Source organism: Peromyscus leucopus, chromosome 10 (assembly GCF_004664715.2).
Source record: "Peromyscus leucopus breed LL Stock chromosome 10, UCI_PerLeu_2.1, whole genome shotgun sequence".
In the NCBI taxonomy this organism is placed as follows: domain Eukaryota; kingdom Metazoa; phylum Chordata; class Mammalia; order Rodentia; family Cricetidae; genus Peromyscus; species Peromyscus leucopus.
This window is the reverse complement of record NC_051071.1, coordinates 53,770,834-53,786,215: the sequence shown is the minus strand read 5'-3', so window position 1 is coordinate 53,786,215 and position 15,382 is coordinate 53,770,834. Positions and strand designations below refer to the sequence as shown.

At 44.9% G+C, this 15,382-nt stretch overlaps 1 protein-coding gene across 9 annotated transcripts in view; it reads left to right on the top strand.

Annotated features, from left to right (window-relative positions):
* Apbb2 (amyloid beta precursor protein binding family B member 2) overlaps positions 1–15,382 on the top strand; it is a 350,172-nt gene that overhangs the window by 84,054 nt on the left and 250,736 nt on the right. The window lies entirely within an intron of this gene.

The following is a 15,382-nucleotide window of genomic DNA, read 5'->3' as shown; positions in this document are numbered from 1 at the left end:
CATATAGAAAGGAAATGCCTCCCAAACAATAATAGCATTTAGATAAATGTGTACTAGTAGGCCTGTGTGTCAGGAGAATAAAATGATGTGGAGAGTTCACTCTGAGGAGTGCGTGTCCAGGGACCACCGCGCTGCAGGCATCTGTCAGCGGCAGGGTCCTCAGCATGAGCTGTAAGCACGAGACAGGTCCTCACCAGGAAGGAGGACCCAGCAGTCTGAGAGCATGGCTTGGCCTTGATCACCCTGCATCCTTAATAAGTCTCCCAGATTTCCCCTGGGCATTTACCCCGGCCTCACTTTCCCCCTCTGGGGGAGAGGACACACTGACTCACTCTGGGCATATGACATAAGCCTGGCCAGTCATGGTCACAGTGGTCAGGGGTTGGAGGCCTCAGTGCAGTCACTGAAAAGTATTGAGAAGAGCTTCTTCCTGTTTGTGAGTTTGCTAAGCTGGGGCTGCTGGAGGCAACTTTAGGAGAAATAAGTTGACCAGAGAAATCGGAGCAGAGAGATTCGAGGAGGGGCAGAAGTTGGGGAGGATGGACACATGAATATGTACACATATACCCATACATGCGTATATATGAACACACACACAGAAATGCATATACACATACAAGTATTCCTAGATAACATATACATGTACATATATACACATATCTTTGTACACACTTATGTACATATATACACATACATGCACACATCTATGTATATATCACATGTTCACACATACACAACACAAATGCACAGATACACATAGACACACACACATTCTAACACATTCACATAAGCAGACCCACATGTGCCCGGATGCTTGCACACACAGTTTCCACCCCTGAATTAGCCCTAAAGCAGCGTCTCCGGTTTCCCCCTACAGATTAGCTGGGGGGTCAGGTGATTGTCCCATCTAAAACACCCTGACGGCAGTGGCTTCCAGGCTGTGAGGTGTCCATGTGAGATAGCTGTGGAGTAGTCTGTTGTCACAGGGTCAAGGTGTAGAGGTCGGGCCAGTGCGGAGGGAGCGGAGAGACCTTGTGGAAGTATTGCTGGAGTTGGAACAGGCTGCCTGGAAGCAGGCATGGAACTCCACTCGCAGAGAGGGCTGTTCACAAAGGGGAAATGGGATTTAGTTTTCGGGAACATTGGAAAATCTATTTAACTCAATTACTTGCTTCTTGAATCTAAAAGGAAGGCTTCCCAGAGCCTATACTTAGAGCAAATTGCTGATAAGGAAGATAATTCCTTATGCTAGTGTGGTGTCTTATTTACTGTAAATACAATGGCTGGGGAGGCAGCCAAATGAGGGGTTGTCAGGAAGCTGCCCAGAGTTTAATAGCCTGGGCAGGGCCGCTGCTCTCCCCAAAACCTCCTCTGGCTTCAGTCCCAGCGAATCCAGGCACAGCAGTGAGCGTTGAAGTTGCCCTCTCCACCCTGATGAATACTAGGCTTTATTTTCACTATTTTTTTATTTTTATTTTATTTTATTTATTTATTTTTGGTTTTTTCAAGACAGGGTTTCTCTGTGTAGCTTTGCGCCTTTCCTGGATCTCACTCTATAGACCAGGCTGGCCTCGAACTCACAGAGATCCGCCTGGCTCTGCCTCCCGAGTGCTGGGATTAAAGGCATGCGCACCACCGCCCGGCTATTTTTTTTTTTTTTTTTATAATTAACATTATTTATTTTGAAATTAGTTGACTTCTTCAGGGGTAAGTTTAGGCTATAAGAGAATTGAGCAGAAAATATAGTTAGCATATAACTGTCGCCGCCTTTTCCCCTATTCTTACTTAGGTCTATATATCAGTTTGGCACATGTGTTAGTCTTGATATACTTCACTAAAGTCTGAATTTTCTTTTAGGTTCGCTCTTTATGCTATATATTCTTATTTTGTTTTCTTTTTGTGTGGTTTATGTATTTTGCGGCCTTTGATAATATAGCCTAACATGGATACAATTGTACTGGCTGGTTTTTGTCACCTTGACACAGGAAAGAAAACCTCAGCTGAGGAACTGCCTCCGTCAGATTGGCTGTGGGCATGTCTGTGGGGGGGCATTTTCTTGACGGTTGATTGGTGGATGAGAGCCCAGCCCACTGTGGGTGGTGCCCTCTCTGGGCTGTGTAAGGAAAGTAGCTGTTGTGGTTTTTCTTTAGTATTCATTGCATTCTGAATGCTGAACCAGCCTTTTGATAGCAATCACACTGACGAGATCTCAATATGAAGAGTGTTGGTTCGTGAACTCATGACCTGGAGCCTAGCTCCCTGTTTTTAGGTCTGGTTTCTTTGAGCAGCAGTATGTTATTTTCGGGGTACAGCTCTTGCACTTTCATGTTTTTCTTCCCAAGAGATTCTTGTTGCTGTTCTTTTCACGCCTTTACAAATAGAATTTTTAACAATTTCATTTTCAGATGATTTGCGTAGTAGTGTATGGAAGTACAATTGATTTTGTATGACAGCCACATTGACCTTGTTTTTCAGCCCTGATGGTGTTTAATTGGATGTGTGATTTTCTTAGGGTTTTTTTTCATAGCAGGTCCTGTCTAGCTATATGTCTGAAGTCATTCCTTCTTTAGGGTAATGGCTCTTCAAATCTTTTGCTCACTTTTATATTGGGTTGTTGGTCTTTCCTTCTATATGTGTGTGTGTGTGTGTGTGTGTGTGTGTGTGTGTGTGTGTGTGTGTGTATAGCTTGGAAATAAGATTTGCACACATTCCCTCCACCACCTAGTTGCTGACTGCCTTCATGAGCCTTCTTGATGGAGTCTCTCTTCTACATCTGTCCTAGTTATGGTTAGAGGACCACCAGCCAAAGGAGGGCTCTACCCACAAAGAGCTGGGTCCTTCCCCATAAGTTACTAACTAAGAAAATGCCCTCATGTTTACCTACAGTAATACAAGATGCAATTTCTTTTGTAGGTAATTTATCAGTTGAGGCTCTCTCTTCTCTGATGGCTCTAGCTTGGGTTGAGTTCTTATAAAACGAGCCAGTACAATGTCCTCCAGTAATAAAATATAACTTTTAATTAATTCTAAATGACAGCAGTATAGGAAACTATATATGTATGATATTTGTACTGGTGATATTCTTTATGGTCAGAAATATTTGATTATAATGAAGTTCAGTTTATGTATTTATTTTTTTAAAGGTTCCCTCCCTTTCCCCTGCTCCCTTCTTGTCTCTGAATCTCCCTTTGTAGCAGAGGCTAGCATAAATTGTAGTCCAAGCTAGCCTCAGACTTGGGATAGTCCTGCCTCTGCCTCCAGAGACCTGGGATTGCAAGCGTGTGCTAGCATATAAATTTCATGACTTTGATGTTAAGAAACTCTTTGCCTTAATTATCTCTGAATAAAAGTTGAGATATTTTTGTTGCTTTTATTTTTTTAAGAACTTTTATTCCTTTAGGCCTTACATCTTAGTCTTTGATCCATTTGAGGTTAATCTTTATTATTGCTGGTAGTTCCAAAGTACCTTTATTTCATTTTTTGCATATAGATTCTAGCACCACTCGCTAAAAGAGCTCCTTTATCCTTTGCTTGTCATGATACGGTTTAGAAATCAATTCCTCAAAGAAGATGTACAGCTTCTTTCTGTACCCCGCCTGTTTGAGACACGTTCTTATCCTTAGGCCAGTGCTTTTTGTAGTGCAGCTTTTCTGTGGAAAAGGTTTGAGAACTAGGCTTTTGTTGCAGCCCATCCATTTCCATTAAAAAACAAAACAAACAAAAAAGCAACTTCTGTTATCCTGGCGACCTTATGTCTGCGTTTCTTTCTTACATTTTTTTTATACTAGTGTCTATGAACTCTCCTTTGACTTAATAATGAGAATCTGAGATGGTGGAAGACAATGCACAGACAATCTAGGTGCATCCTTTAGAGCTCTGTATCTGCCGCCCCGTCTAACTGTCTTTATTTTTGACACTGGGTATTGAACCCAGCTCTCTCCACATGCTGAGCTTAGGCTCTACCACTGAGCTGTGGCCTTAGTCCTATATTACTTAAAATCTGAGCAATACTTTGCTTTTCATAAAGATGATAAACAATTTGATTCCCATTTTCTCTTTGAATAAAACATCACATTTTCCATGATCTGTACCTTAATCATCTTTCGGAACTGAAAAAATTATAGTCGGTGAATGGAACCCCTTACCTTTACTTTGAATGTTTTTTTTTTTTTTTTTTTGAGGGAGGGGCCAAAGTTAGGGGTCCAGGAAGGTTGATCCATGGAAGTTACAGTACAGTTACATTGTGAAGCCTCCAGGCTATAGTAATTTGACCATAAACACAAAATCTGGTCAATTTATTCCCATTCACTGAGCCCATGAAAGGATTAAGAGTGAGGTTGCTTCCATTATAAGAGGCCACATTTGGTAAGTACGTTGATAAAGTACTTGCTTGGAATATTATATATTTTTATATTTTACTTATCTGTATAGTTTTCGTGTTAAGTAATCCGAAATACAGATTTCCTTTAAAGCTGTGACTGAAAGCATATGTAAGTGACATGTAGTCCATGCTTATGTATTTTAATGTAATTACTGATATAAGAACAAACAGTACTTTCTGAATCCCGTACTGATCTGAGATGAATAAAACATTTAGTCTGATTATACTGTTCCAGTAAGATCTATATCCTTACGCGATAACTATTCAAAATGGAAATTTACAAATTATGTGCTCCAAGAAGTATCGATTCCCATTTTCATTCATAAACAAAAGTAGCCTGTTGAATGCTTTCACACGGACAGTATCTGGACAAGTCATTGATTTAAAAAATGAACATCAGCACCATGCTAGCTTACACTAGAAAATTGTTCTGTGCACTTTGCCCTTTTTGAAAATGAAAGAAAATGACTTTTTATTATAACTGCCATGTAACCGAGGCCCATCTGTGGACAAAATTTAGTGTCTTAGTAAATTATTCCATATTGACTTTATAAGCTAAGTTTTCTTGAATATTTAAGGTTGTACGGCTAGTTTGCTAACTGCTGTGTTTCTGTTTCTGGTGCCTGGTTAAAGTGCCTGAGTGACCAGGAAAGTCGGACAATAATTAGGGACTTTCCCAAAATTGGTCTCAGAATAAAATGGCGAAATGGCAGCCATGGCTTTTTGCTTCTCAGTTCCTGACTCTGAACTGGATGGAAAATGACCACTGATCTTGAGCAGGCATTGACTTAGGAGAGATAAGGGATGCTGAGTTAGATCTGTATGTTAAAGTGCAGTCCTGTTAAATTCCAGAGGAATGTGGTAAGATGTGCGGTGGAGTTCCAGGAGTGAAGCAGCCTTTAGCGGGAGACGGCCAGAATACAAGCCCTTCTGGGGTTGGGGAGGGTGTGCGAGTGTGTGCTCTTTACAACCGACAAATGAGGAGAGAGCATCACCTCACTTTTTAAACGGCCACAGAACTTTGGCATTGGAGATAGCCGATGATTTTGTTCAGATCTTACATCTACTCGTTTAAATTCGAATCCAGAGCTGGTGAAGTGGTTCAGTGGGTGGAGCCACCTGCTGCCAAGCCCGATGGTCTGTCTGGGTTCAATCCCCAAGATCCTGCATGGCGAAAGGAAAAAACTGATTCATGCTAGTGTTCCCCCCCCATTCTTGCTCCCTCACACAATAATTAATAATTGAAACCAGATTTTTTTCCTCCCAAGCTCCCTGGCATACCCATATAAATAAAAGCACCCTTGCAAAGTGGGTAGCATATAGCAAACTTTTTTTTTGCATATAGCAAGCTTTTTTTTTGCATATAGTAAACTTTATGTGTCTCTATACGTCTCTCATTTTAGAAAATGATAATAAGTGAGGTATAAAGGCTCCACCAGTGTAATAGATGAATAAGACACTTGGGAATTTCCAGAGACAGTGCTAAGCATGAATGTAGGCTAAGCCTGGAAAAAGTGGCCTCTTGTTATTTTCGAGGAATTAGTGGAAGGTAGAGAGGGTGTCGGTGGACGAGGGTCTCAAGCATTTTTACCTGTGGAAAATGTCTCATCTGACTCCCGGAAGTGGAAATAAAAATGCAGAACATGCTCAGAAGTCTCCCCATGTTTCCTGGCGCATGTGTGTGGCCCAGCTCTGCGCTCCATCAACCTGCTGGGAGGTACCCCAGGTGGTCTGGTTGTCAGGGGGAATCGGATACTCCCAAATAGACAAGGAGGGCCCATTCCTGGCTGCCCAACAGTCTTACTGGACTCCACACCTTCTGTGGGAGCCTCCGCTTTCTTTGTGTTGACTGCTACGGGAGCCTTCTAGAATTTGACATTGGCAGGGACCAAGATCTTTACGGCTGATAGTTTGAGACTGTGGTCTGTCTACTGCGTTTGCCGTAGTTTCTGCTGGTGGTGTTGTACACAGTAGATGGGAATCTATCCCCTCCTCCTCCCCCGCCCCCCAAACCCCGCTTTATGCCTGCGGTTTAGGCTGTAGGAACCACTGATGCGAAAGCAGAGCTGCTTGGGACCCTTCAGAGAGCCGTAATAACCAACCAGTGGCTCTTCAGGGAGCCGTGCCGAGCCAGATTCAAGGCGGCTGCCTGTTAGCAGCGATCTGTCAGTGCTGAGATGCAGCCGGAGACAGAGCAGGGCAGTGCGATTCTTACAAGCGGAAAAGGGACTGGTGTGTGAGATTAAATCAGCTTCTCCAACAGATGCTGCTGGACCCCAGGGCCACCAGAGGTCTCACAAACAGCCTTGCTAGATTGCTGCCAGGGTGTTTGTGTAAGCTACCCGGTAGCGTGTCGGTAGTGAATGAAGTCAGTCTGCGTGGTGGGTCGCAAAGATCTCTGACACAAATACACACATGTAGTGAAAAAGGTTTTGTAAATTCATGTGTTGTGCCCCAACCCCTTTCAGACATATGTGCTGGCAATGTGCACTTTTCACCCACGGGTTCTCTAGAATATTTCTCTTTTCTCATTTTCTATATTGTTTGGATTTTCTAGCCATGGCTACCTTCCTCCCTCCCTCCCTCCTTCCCTCCTTCGTACTATGTTTGTTATAAAATCTTGAGTATTTTGAAAAACATTGAGACGATTTCCCCTAGAGTTTTCACATTTTCAGTACTTTTCTCCAAATGCAGAGGAAGTAGGTGGAGTGTGTGTGTGTGTGTGTGTGTGTGTGTGTGTGTGTGTGTGTGTGTGTGTAGGGGCAAAGTCAGTAAACGTTGTCTTGAAACTTTGTTAGGTAGAGCACTGAGGGCCAGGGATGTAGTTGGGAATAGCAAGTTTGCCTGCCTTCCTGCCACGCATGAGGCCTGGGATGGATCCTTAGCACTGAGCCCGGCAGCCGCTCACCCTCTTACCCACTGGAGCTGAGAAACAGGAAGGAACAGGTATTTAGTTATTATGACCGAAGGACAGAGAAGGCCCTGGTGCTGAAGTGTGCAGGAGGTAGCGTTGTGCGGTCTGTTTGCGTGAGTCTCCTCTGCTCTCCTGGCTGCAGGGCAGGGATGGTTCTGGGAGGTCAGTCTGATGGCAGAGCAGAGAGCTGTTTGCTGAGAAAGGCCTGCTGCCTGGTGGGACTCGAAGTATTGACTGATGATGCCCAGATAAAGCCACTTCAGTGCTAAGTGACTTCTGCACCAGGATTTTGTATTTCTCTCCATTAAAATTCCTAGACAAAGATCACAAGTCAAAGGAGGTGACTTCCTTAAACTCTTTGCGGGGTGGGGTGGGTTATGGGTTGAGACTGGGTTTCTCTGTGTAGCCTTGGCTGTCCTGGAACTCACTCTGTAGACCAGGCTGGCCTTGAACTTGTAGATATGCTGACTTCTGCCTCCCAAGTGTGGGGATCAAAGGTGTGCACCACCACCGTACAGATTCCTTAAACTTTTTAAGGCTTCTCTGGAAATATATATATATATTTTTTGCATTTGTTTTTCTTTGGTATGATTTTGATCTTGATTTGAACACTGAAGTTTAATAAAAGATGTAAAGGTGATGTTTTCAGACTATAGGCAGTGGTAATCTGGAGACGAAGCCATGTGCTATCCTGTACACATCCACATTTTAATAAATAATACTTGATATATCATTTAAAAATTGATATCTGAGTTTTCTAATGTCAACAGAACTTTAGAGACTTTTAAAATCCTAAAATGGTTTGAGAAATACCTCATGTGACTATCCAATATTTTGGTTCATCTTTCTTCAGACTTCTGTATTAATACCTGATTTTCCCGCTTTAGTTGTGTTGGGAGTTTTGATGCCCTTGTTCTAACTACTTAGAAAATGCAGTGCAGGAATTGTAATGCATTAGGGAGATGAAGGACAGAGTTCTCCAAACTTGGGTGTGTGTATGCATATGTATACAATATATATTTATTTATGTGTATGTAATTACTCGTGGTTATGATATAAAAGATCACAAACACCACCACTGCCCCTTGAGATCCTGAAGGAGATATTCAATGGCTTCAGTAGACTCTCTGTTGTCTCTCATATCTGGCAATTAAAACATTCAGGGTATGAATGACCCTGTGAAATTGAGGTACAGAAAATTGACCCTGTGAGCTGAGGTACAGAGGGAAGGAAGGAAGGGCACAGCTTGCCTACCTCTGCTAATGAAGTTCTAGTGTGGCACACTCTTCTCAGACTGCAGGGAGGACCAGAGTTGGTACTTTTATGTGACCAACATTAAAATTAGAACACCATGCTCTTGTCGAGTGACCTACTTCTCCCATCGGCGTTAATTCCTTAATCACTTCCTGTGCCGCAGGATTCGCAGGACTTCAGTACCGGGATGGTACCCAGTGGGGTGACATAGTGGGACCGGTGTGACATGGAGCAGTTGAAGGGGTGACCTTCATGCTGTGGGTGGCAAAGGTCATGAGATCTGGGCAAGGAGGGACATTAGCGTGAGCAGAGCATCCCAGAACGACTCCAGGGTGGACCACATCTGCAGTGAGCTCCGAAGAGCCTGGAGGGTCTTAAGGAAACGGGTGAGTGATGGAGAGGAGAACAGACAGATGTAGAGGCGGGGATAATGGGGGCAGGATGGGCAAGCCAGGAGGCGGGCCTCAGCTGGGGATCTTGGAAAAGGTTTGTGCAGGAGAGAGAGCCATGCTGAGCAGTTGGTGGCACAGTGGGAACAGCCTGCCCATGCTACTGCTGCTGTGATTTGTAGTCTGCAGAGAGCAGACTTAAAATGGGGGGAGCCAAGTCTGGCCTCCCACGGCCATCCTGAGTGAGAAGTCTAAGCTGGGGGCCAGTCATGGTTAGGGAAGAGAAAGAAATGTGGGAGCTGGCTGTGGTGGCACACACCTGGAACCCCGGCACTCAGGATATGGAAGCAGAAGCAGGAGGATCAGGAGCTCAAGGTTCTCGTGGGTTAAATGAAACCGATCTCCCTAAAAAGCAAAGGGGGAAAGAAAAAGAAAGGAAGAATAAAGGCTTGCTTCCAAGCTCTAGCTGGGCAGCAAACTGAACAGACTTGACGTCCCCAGTACCTCCACACTGCACCATGGCCTCGTCCTTTATTCTGACTGGCTTGGCTGACACCAGTGACCTCCTAGCTGATGGCTCTGACTTGATATCCTTCCCTCTATATCTGTTCTCAATAGAATGACCCTGTCAACACTCAGGGTGTACATGCCATCTCGTTTAAAACTTAGGAGAGCGCTTCACCGTCCTCAGGGTGACAGATGAAGTTCTGATAATTGCCTGGAAGGCTCCAGATGCTGTTGGCTCTTGACCTTTAACCTCGTCCGCTGCCCTCTTCCTCCTTGCTGACTTCTCCAGCCACACTGGCCTTTGGGCTCCCTGGTCGTGTTTCTCCTCAGGGCCTTTGCGCTGCCTGCTTCTCCTGCCTGTATTCACTTCTCTCCACATCTGCACGGTCACTTCCTCTCTTACTTCGGTCTTTGTCCATGTTGAACCCTGCTCTGACTGACGTGAAATCTGCAGACCTTCCTGAAACCCAGCCCTGATTGCTCTTACCATTTTCTCCCTGTGGAATTTACCACCTTCTAACTCGCCACATTCTATACTTACACCTTAGTCTAGTCTCTTTTCCCTCCCTTAAAAAGTTAATATTACATATTAATATATATATGTTTTTATATATTCCCTCAGAAGATATTAATAAATATTCTAAAAGGCAGGAATTCTTCTTTGTTTTCGCTTGCTGATATATCCCTGCCACCTAGAATTAGTGCTTATTGGGGGTGCTCAACAAATATTTATGGAAAGACTGAATAAGGAGCTTTCAAGTGGCCCTTGAAATCTACTGAGTGTAGAGCACTGAAAATTTGAAGTGGAGGGAAAAAAGCCCCACCCTCAGCCAGCGAGGCCAGTATATGGACTTCCTACAGGGCATCCCGAGCCTGCAGATAACAGCAAAGGAGGAAGAGGTCCTCCTTTCTGAGCCAGGTCTCGACAGCTGATAGGAACCCCCAAGGGCACACAGATTGCGATGATATATTTCGAGGGGAGCAGCCATGGGAAGCATAGTTTAGAGGCAGGAACGTGCCTCAAGTTAAGTACAGGTGAGCCACGAGTGCTGTCGGAAGGGTGGAGGTCGTGAGGGTGACCTAAGGTAAGGCCGGAATGGAGACTGAGGGGCCTTGAATGCTGCGCACAGGGCTTGGAGTTCCTGTGGTGACGGCGCTCTGTCTGTGCGTACGTCAGGTACTGGGCTGGGTGCCAGGGTTGCAGGGGTGAGCTGGCCCTTCTTCAGTCTCCGTGTTCATCCTCTGTAGAGGATGCGGAGGTCATGGAGGAGAGACAGGATTAGTGTTTAGAGGAGACTGGGGAGGCCCTGGAGGAATAAGGGCTGGGAGGATTTGACGAATGACAAGTCTCGTGGCTGGAGGTGGTCGGTCGAGTTCTCTGGTTCACAGTGAGGACTCGTGAGTCGACGGGTGGTCATCATGTTGTCTGTATCAGGAAGGGTGTGGGGAGGAGACTGGGAATGCCCATCCGAGGTCTCCAGAGGGCTGTGAAGGAGAGTAAAACATTTGAAATGCTAGCTCATATGTTTTGTCTTTAGACTATAGCCCAAAGATACAAGAGCACTGACCAGAAATTATGTATGCACTTATAGACTACCAGGGGGCACGGTTTGCAGTTCTAGGGATGTGGTGAATTGTGTGTGTGTGTGTGTGTGTGTGTGTGTGTGTGTGTGTGTGTGTGTGTGTGTACGCCCTCATGCATTTGACTCCTTGCTTCTTATCTTCTTAAAGGAATGCATTCAGTCAAGAGGTGGATGCTTAAGTAGAAATTTACCTAGTAAGGCAGCTGTTTAGTTAGTACAGCTAAGTGGAACCCTCCAAAGAGGGGCTGGAGTAGACTGCCCACGGCTGCGAGCTGATTACCATTTCTGCATTGTGGATTTTTAAAGAAGTTTTATGAATATTTATGAGATGGGTGTTGGAGCATCCTGGCCCTTCTGGCCCTAAGCAGAGCATGCTGATGGGACCCTCCCCCATCTCTGCGGTCTTTAGAAGGAGGAATCTAGCCCTTTAGTGTCTGGGGTCTGAGCAGCTTGAGTTACAGTCAGACATTAGTCAGCTCCATCCTTCCTTTATCTGGTCAGCCTGGCTGTTCATACCCAGCTACAAGCTCTACTCCGTGTTCTCAACCTCTCTATTTTAACCCTAACATGTAAACATTTATTTTCATGTACATGTGTGTTTTTACTATAAGGTTAGGACATTGGGTGGAGGAAGGCAACGGTTTTGTCTCCTCAGTGCTGTGTTTCTAGGATCTCCCACACTGCCTCGAACCTGATACGTTCTCAACAGATGTCTGGAATTCCTGAACAGCATAGGCTGGAAGACAGAAAGCTTTTAGAAATCCTCCATGGAAATCAAAGGCTTTTTGAAAATAAATCTGGTCATCATTTTGATTGTCTGGTTGTTGAAATAAGAGTAATCCATCTTGTAGGCTGTATTAGTTACTTCTCTGTTGCTATGATAAAACACCCCGACGAAAGCATTTTAAGGAAGAAAGGGTTTTTTTTGGCTCATTATTCCAGAGTGCGTGCAGGCCGTCATGGTGAGCATAGTATTTCCTTTTCTATTGTCGCGATAAAATACCACGGTCTAGGCAACTTATAAAAGAAAATGTTTAATTGGGCTTGTGATCCTTACGGTTAGAGTCTGTGGTGTTAATATGGTGGCAGGAACAGCTGAGCGCTTGCATCTTAAACCAAAAGCAGGAGTCAGAGAAGATGGCACAATGGGAAGGGCACCAGTCTGTTGAAACTTCAAAGCCTCCACCACTTCCAACAAGGCCACACCTCTCAATCCTCCCCAAACAGTTCTATCCACTGGGGACCAAAGTGTTAAAACAGAGGAGCCTACAGGAGCCACGCTCATGCAAACCACCTCAGTGGGGAAGATACGTTGGTAGGAGTATTAGGCCGGCCTGACACATTGTACCAGCCACCAGGATGCAGGGGGAGACCAGAAAGAGACTTGGGTATAAAACCTCAAGGCCCACCCCCATGACGTACTTCCTTCAGCAAGGCTCTGCCTACTAAAGGTTTCATAACTTCCCAAACAGTGCCGCCAGCTGAGGATCAAGTGTTCAAACATGGGAGCCTCTGGTGGACGTTTCTTGTTCAAACCATAGCACAGAGCATCCTCTTGATTTTGTCTCTGATAGTATCATTTGTTGACCCTGGTGTTACACTGGGAACATGCAATCCAGAATAACATAGTAAAGGAGATATAAGAGGAAGGCAACATGGAAGGGCATGCATACATGGATGTCAGGGAAACCCCTTGTGTGGGATCGTCTGACACTGTGAACTCGTGCTCAGCCATCTTTGAGTATTGCTCTCTCCCCCAGAGACTTCGTGATGGATGGAGTGGGTATGAAATGCAGCATTTCCTAAGGACAATAAAAGCCACATTTGCCTTTGTTAGTCACAGTCGGAGCCATGTTGGGACATTGCAGTGTGTCATATCCTCTTGTTATAAAAGTGGTGCATTTTCAAACAAGTGACAGTTGTGATCGGTTCATTGAGCCTGTGTGGCCCTGGTGGCTCTGATTAGTACGGATGGAAGCAGAGCCTCGCCATGCAATGGCTCTGACGATGTCATAGGCTGTGTTGTGCCCCATCAGAGTTCATGTGTTCAGATCCTACCTTACAATGGAAGTCTGCTTGGAAACACTATCTTTGAAGAGAGTTCAATTCAGATGAAGTTGAGGGCCATCGAGGTGGGCTCCGTTCCAGCCAGAGAGGTATCTAGCAGGAAGAGGAGATTGGGTGCAGGCATAATAACATTGGGAAGATGAGGTGAACCCATAAGGGAACAACAACCATCCATACAGTGCAGAGAGAGGTCATAGGAGAAACCAACTCTCTAGACCTTTGACCTCAACAACCATCCACACGCTGTAGAGGGAGGCCATAGGAGAAACCAACCCTATGGACCCTTGCTGTGGAATAATGCCTTTGTATACAGGTTTAATAAAACGCTGATTGGCCAGTAGCCAGGCAGGAAGTATAGGTGGGATAAGCAGACAAAGAGAATTCTGGGAAGAGAAAGGCTGAGTCAGGAGATGCCAGCCCGTCGTCCAGAGAGCAGCATGTAATGGCACACAGGTAAAGCCACGAAAAAGGTGGTGACATATAGTTTAACAGAAATAGGCTGAGTTTAAGTGTAAGAGCTAGTCAGTAGTTAGCCTGAGCTAATGGCTGAGCAGTTTTAATTAATATAAGCCTCTGTGTGTTTACTTGGGTCTGAAGAGTTACAGGACCAGGTGGGACATAGGAATTTTATAAGTGGTTGTGGGACCTTGGTGCCAGGCGAGCATAGGAAAACTTTCAGCTACAGACCCTTGACCTCAGACCTCTGCTCTCCAGAGTGGTAAGAAGAACAGATTTCTGTTGTTTAAGGCAATCCCTCCACTCCGTCAGTAGCACCTTGTGAGAGCAGGAAGCTCCAACTCTTCCAGCCTCACAGCTCTTGGGAGCCATGAGGCGGTTCTCCTGTGGGGCCCTAGGCCCCCCTGAGAAGGCCAAGTGCATGTGGACGTGTGCAGAATCGACAGGCAGCCCTTGTTCAGCTGCTTTATTCTCCATTTCTGATTTCTTCGTCTTTTTTTTTTTTTTCTTGAAGCCGCATGCCAGCATTTCCATTTCCCTCAGAAACTCCATTAGAGAGTGAGATGGAGCCAGGGTGTTTATCCCTCAGCTTTCTGTGATGGGAAGCCTCAACCTTCGTTTACTTGCATAGTTCTAAGCTCAGCAGAGTGGATGAGCAGCCTGCTAAGACAGGGCGGCTTTGCGGATGGCTGCCTTTGGCATGAATTGGACGATGTGCCGGAGAAGCGAGCGTTTGAGGCCAAATCTGCTTTCTCAGGAGACTGTCCCTGGCATCCTGGCATTTGAGCAAGGCTTAATGGAATCCTTGGTTTTCTGAGTGAATCTGGGGATTGGATGTTACTTATGGTAGGGATTGGAAGGCTCCCTCTGGCCTGTTTATTTGAATTTGATTTACATGGAAATTCTTTAAAAAGCAGAACACTTGAGAGGTCTTGCAAAGAACTTAAAAAAAATTCATTTCTCTTCCAGTAGATTTCTTTGCAACCTGGGTAGGGTAAATAGAGTCTGCAGGATGGTGAGAGGTAGTAATGTTTAATTCTTTCTTGTCTGGTTGCTGGAACACATAGCATCTGGATATTTAAAACCCAGGGCGAGGTATCTTTTTCTCTACTGTGTATCCAAGGTCAAGTACACATATTTGATGTTAGTGCCTCCTCTGTTCCGTGTGTGATTATTATCGCAAGGAGTGTGGCTTCCAACTCTGTATTTTCACATATTCCTGTTATGTAAGGGGAACAAGACTGTCATTATTGCACAGTGAAAATTTGAATCATCTGCTTCAAGTTATGAAATATTTTGGCTCTTCCTTTGCCCAGCCTGGTCTGTTCAGCTAATTTTATGGCCCATGGGGATGGATGACCTTGAATTCCTGTGGCACCTGTAGTCAAAATAGCTCTTATTCTGGGGCCCACAGAAGAGGGTGTGCTTGGAAGAGTTGGAAAGGTCATGAAAGCAATACAATGTAGTCTTGATCATAAAACATTATCCTACAGTCTCCCTTGGTGTAAAGCCTGGGAGGCTGTGCCCCTCATTTTCTCTCTCTGTCTGTCTCTGTCTCCCTCCCTTCCTATGTCTCGATCTCTCTGTCTGTCTCTGTCTCTCTCCTTTCCTCTGTCTCTGTCTTTCTCCTCTGTCTCTGTTGTCTGTCTGTCTCTGTTTCTCTCCTCTGTCTCTCTCTCTCCCCTCCTCTCTCTCTGTCTCCCAGATTTCGTTATAGTTCTTGTTTCTTTTTTAAAAAAGGCTTTATTGTCATTATAATGTGTGTGTGTGTGTGTGTGTGTGTGTGTGTGTGTGTGTGTGTGTGTTATGCACGTGCCCTCTGTGGAGTTGA